The sequence below is a fragment of the Octodon degus genome, unplaced genomic scaffold (genome assembly GCF_000260255.1).
Source record: "Octodon degus isolate 3935 unplaced genomic scaffold, OctDeg1.0 scaffold00103, whole genome shotgun sequence".
In the NCBI taxonomy this organism is placed as follows: domain Eukaryota; kingdom Metazoa; phylum Chordata; class Mammalia; order Rodentia; family Octodontidae; genus Octodon; species Octodon degus.
Genome location: NW_004524679.1, coordinates 3,643,847 through 3,648,902, shown reverse-complemented (window position 1 = coordinate 3,648,902; position 5,056 = coordinate 3,643,847). Strand labels below are relative to the sequence as shown.

At 36.0% G+C, this 5,056-nt stretch overlaps 1 pseudogene; it reads left to right on the top strand.

The window, feature by feature from the left end:
- Positions 1–921, top strand: part of LOC101576396 — a 35,141-nt pseudogene extending 34,220 nt beyond the window's left edge.
- Positions 922–5,056: the final 4,135 nt, after the last annotated feature.

The window sequence follows — 5,056 nt, the reverse complement described above, 5'->3', positions numbered from 1 at the left end:
GGGGATTGAACCGCAGTCCCTGTGCTTTGCTTAGCTTAGCTTGTTCTAAGTAGGTGCTTTAGACCACTGAGCCATCTCACCAGCCCCATTGATACCTATTATTCACACATTGTTTATGCATTGTCTTGCAGGTGATGAATTATGTTTTCCTGCATCATTGTTGTTTTTAAGAGATCTTTTTGTACCATTTCACTCGCTGTGACAGCATCTTCAAGATCTGAAACTCTGTCTTCACTTTCACTCAAACATTTTTTCAAGCTTGTGACTGAGATTTTAAATTCCTCTATATCTCTCACTCTGCTTAATGCAATCTATTTCTTTCCTATATTGCTCATTGAAGTATTGCACTGTTTTTCTAATCTCCTTTATTTTTTATTGTCTTCTGGAGAAGTAGTTATTAATTTTTTGCTATAGTTATCTTTTATTTTTTTACTTCAGAGATTATTTCTGATCTGATTTCCTCTATATGTTTCTGCATTTGATTCTTTACTTCAACCGCTATTAATTCAGAGATTTCCATTTTTATTTCAGAATTTATTTCTGATCGAGTTCTTCTGTACCTTTCTGCATTTGTTTCTTTACTTCAAGTGCTATTAATTCAGACATTTCAGGTCTGTGATTCCCAAGTTCTTCTGTGCTTGTGTCTTCTGCACTTGTTCTGGGTGGAATTGTGTCTTAAGATTGCATTTTGCTCCTTCTCTTTGTCATTTTGTATAGCTCTGTCTTCTGACCTTTGACATGGAACATTTGTGCGGTTATAACCATAGTATCTACTGAAATTCAGGTGCACAACTAAAAAATTTGAATTCATTCAGTTGTGCCTGGCTGGGGTCTGATTGCTTTGTTCAGCTTCTTCCTGTTGTAGCCCTTGGAAGTGAACCTGATGTGCTCCTCTGGCTAGATGTTCTGCTTCTGGATTAGCTGAGGGTTTTTGGCACCTAGCCTCTCTGCATGGACTTAGTCTGCGCAGTTTCAACAAAGACCTCCATGTCAGGCCTTGGCTGGGTCTGGAGGGGTCCAGAAAACAAGCCAGAAAGACTCATTCACAAGTGGGTCTGGGCTTGGTCGGGAGGTATCCAGTAGGCAAAGGAGAGTGCAGAAGCTCTCCCACAGACTCTCTGGGCTTGGGCTTTGGCTGGGTCTGCAGGGGTCCCAAGAGCATGACGAAAGTTTTCCTTCTCAGCCCGGGCTTGGGCTGGGTCTGGAGGGGTCCAATGGGCGCAAGGGAGTGCAGGAAGCTCTCCCACACATTTGGATGACCTTGACTTGGGCTGGGTCTGAAGGGGTCCCAAGAGCGCCGCCTTTACATCTTCTTGACTCTGCTTTGTCATTTAATGTTTCAAGGAATCTGTCCATTTTCTGTGTGTTCCTTCCTTTGTGTGAGAGTAAAACTTTTGGATGTACTTATTGAATTTCTCTAGGGTCTGTAGTGGTTTCACCTTTTTCATGCTTTACTGCCTGAATTTGTGGGGATTTTTCCTTTCCTTTTTTTGATAAGGTTGTTTATGGGTTTATCAATTTTATTTATTGTTTCAAAGAAACAATTCTGCTTCATTCATGCTTTGTATTCTTTTCTCTTTCTCCAGTGTTTTAACTTCTGCTCTAATCTTTATAATTTCCTGATTTCTCTTGGCTTTGCACTTGACATGCTCGTATTTTCCTAGGAGCTTGAGGTATAGCATAAGGTAGTTTATTTGGGTTTGTTTTATTTCATAATGTGCAAATTTACTGCTATAATTTTACACTTAAGACAGCTCTCATTGTATTCCATAGATTTCTGTAAGTTGTTTCTGCATTTTAATTTCATTGCAAATATTTTTAATTTCTACTTCAATTTCATTTGCTACTCACTGTTTGTTTAGAAAGTTGTTCTGTAGTTTACATGTGCTTATGGTTCTTTTGTAGTTTCTTTTGTCAATTATTTCCAATTTTATTTCATTGTCATCAGATAGTAGGCACAGTGTAGTTTCAGTTGGTTTGCATTTACTGAAGATTTCTCTGGCTTGGATCCTTCTGCCACAGCAACCACTGAAGAAGAGTAGCCATGGCCCTCTGCTATACCATGGCCATGGGCCTCAACAAGGGCCACAAGGTGACTAAGAATGTGAGCAAGCCGAGGCACAGCCGCTACCGTAGACATCTCACCAAACACACCAAGTTCATGTGATACATGATCTGGGAGGTGTGAAGTTTCACCTCCTATGAGTGGCACGCCATGGAGCGGCCGAAGGTCTCGGAGGACAAGCATGCCATAAGCTTCATCAAGAAGAGTGGGGACACACATTGGCCCCAAGAGGAAGTGTGAGGAGCTGAGCAACGTGCTGGCCACCATGAGGAAGGCAGTGGCCAAGAAGGACTGAGCTCCTCAGGAATAAAGTTTTGCAGAAAAAAAATTTATCTATGTGCTAGAATGTGGACTATTTTGGAGAATGTACTCAGTGTTGCTGTGAAGAACGTTTATTCTATTGTTGGTGTGTGGAACACTCTGGAAAGAAAAATACAAAGTCAATTTCTTCACATGTTTTATTTAGTTCTGTTATTTCTTTGAAATCTTTTCTGTTAGTACTGTGGCATATTTGTAGAATATAGTGACTATTTATAGAATCAAAATATATAGACTTTTTTGAAAATACTTTAATTATAGATCAATATTCTATGGTTAACAATAGTAAATGATAGCTTCTTTATGTTCTTATAACATTTCAATATCTAGTTTTTATCACTCTATTATTGTTGCTAATTCTGTTGTTATGCCCAAAGTAGCATATATTTGTTTCTATGATTTTACTGTATGTCAAAATCTGATATGTCATCAATAATACTGCACTTCATTTTTGAGAATTAGTTGCTGAGCAAATTGCACATCACCATCTCTTCTTTCTTTTTTCTTTTCTTTTTTTTTTTTGATGGAACTGGGGGTTGAACTAAGGCCCTTGTGCTTACTAGGCAATTGTTTATTCTACTGTCCCATCTCCCCAGAGCCCTACTCTATCTTTTTTGACCTTATTTTATTTTTATTTAATAATTACTTTGTGTAAGGATGTGAATCTTATGTAGTTATTTTATTCATTTATTTTTATTCTTAACTAATAGAAAATAGAGCTAAAGTGGAAAAGCCATTAGAAAAGATACAAGATTTCACTAAACAAAGTAATAGGAAATCAACAGTTGTTCTTATATTATATAATGCTATCTTCAAATTAGTTATTCGCATTACCAGATATAAATGTGTGTGAGATTCATTTTAAAAAGCACAATAAAGAAAATAGTTATAAGAAATTCAAAAGAGGAAAAAGAAATTAGTGCAAAAAATTATAGCAATAACTGCTCCTTTCAAAATATCAGCGGAAATCAACAATACAATTATCCAGACTCATATATATATATATATATATATATATATATATATATATACATTTGCAACAAGAGTTGCAGCTTTTGGGTCTGTTAAGGTCAGTGAAATCCCTTCAGGATTTATCCTGAGATCATATACCTCAGATTGCAGAACCTTTGTCAGTGTCAGCCATGTGGATGTGTCACGGCCATTGCTTGACCAATGTGCTCTCTGTGAAAGCCTGAGAGAATGTTTTCTCTCCATGTGACTCTCCTTACATTACCATCTTCAGTACAGCTGTATTTCTAGCCTTTCAAGGTCAGTAAGGACTGAGGAAATAGGAGAATGTGTACTGTAACATCCTGTAACTCAGTGGTGTCCCAAATTTCCTTATCAAGGAGATTTTGGGGCCACAGAGGAAAGTGACTGATGATGTAGAGTGTGCCTAAGGAGAGTCACATGGAGAGAAAACATTCTCTCAGGCTTTCACAGAGAGCAAATTGGTCAAGCAATAGCCATGACTCATCCACATGGCTGACACTGACAAAGGATCTACAAACTGAGGTACAGGGTTTCAGGTTAAATCCTGAGGGGATTTGACTGACCAGATAAAAAAGTTACATTTCTTGTTATATAGGTCTTGTTCTTTCTTGTTCTTTACCATCCAGCAGAAAAGCATGAAAATGAAATATAAAAAGTGAAGCCATATTAATATGCTGAGCTGTAAAAGCTCAAATCAACAACTTAGGACATAGAAAATCTTATGGAAAAACCATTACTATTATGGACTATTGGACTATATTGGAATATTTTGACGAATTCATGTACCTACAGTATTTAAATGACAATGGAATGCCCTTCTCTGACAAAAGTAACCAAAAAATCGGGATACAAATGAACGATCCTTTTGTATCTGTGTACTCAAAATAGGATAGATATACAGCTTCATTCTCTTAATTCAATGAATAGAAAGGTTTGTTTTAATAGTATTTGAGACAGGATATCATCTCTGCATCTTATACAATGAATAACTACTAAGACAACAATAGGCAATGTATTAATTATTGAAAATGTACTGGAAATCGGTTGTGAAACTTTCTCATTGTTATTTGTTTCTCAATAAAAATACTTTTAAAAATACATAAAAAGAATAAGCAAAATATGGAAAGCCTTAGTCAATCTTAGAAAATAAAAAAATTCAAATCAATTCAAATGGAAATGGAATTGGTGAAATCATAACAGTCCCCTAATAACCAGAAAATTATTAGTAAATACTTTAAAAATCTTTGCTCTAAATGGATGCAAAAATATATTTCAGAAACTGAAATAATGAAATAACAGGTAAAGATGTTTAAGCAGTAATACAAAATCTATCCCATAAGTAAAGCGAAGGACCTGATTGATTCTGTGCTGAATTCTTGAAGTCCTTCATGAAAGATCTAATGTCCAATACACACACACACACACACACACACACACACACACACACACACACCCCAAGAAAACTATATGTCAGTATATTCTCAACAAAATAGATTCGAAAATCCTTAACAAGATAGTGGAAAAAAGGCAATCAATTATTTTAAAAAATCACAACAAAGGTCGATTCATCCCTAATATTCAAGTATGTGTCAACATAAGCAAATCAATAAATGTAATACAGTATATACACATTAACAATGATGAAATTATATGATGTTCTCAATAAATGCAAAAAAGTCT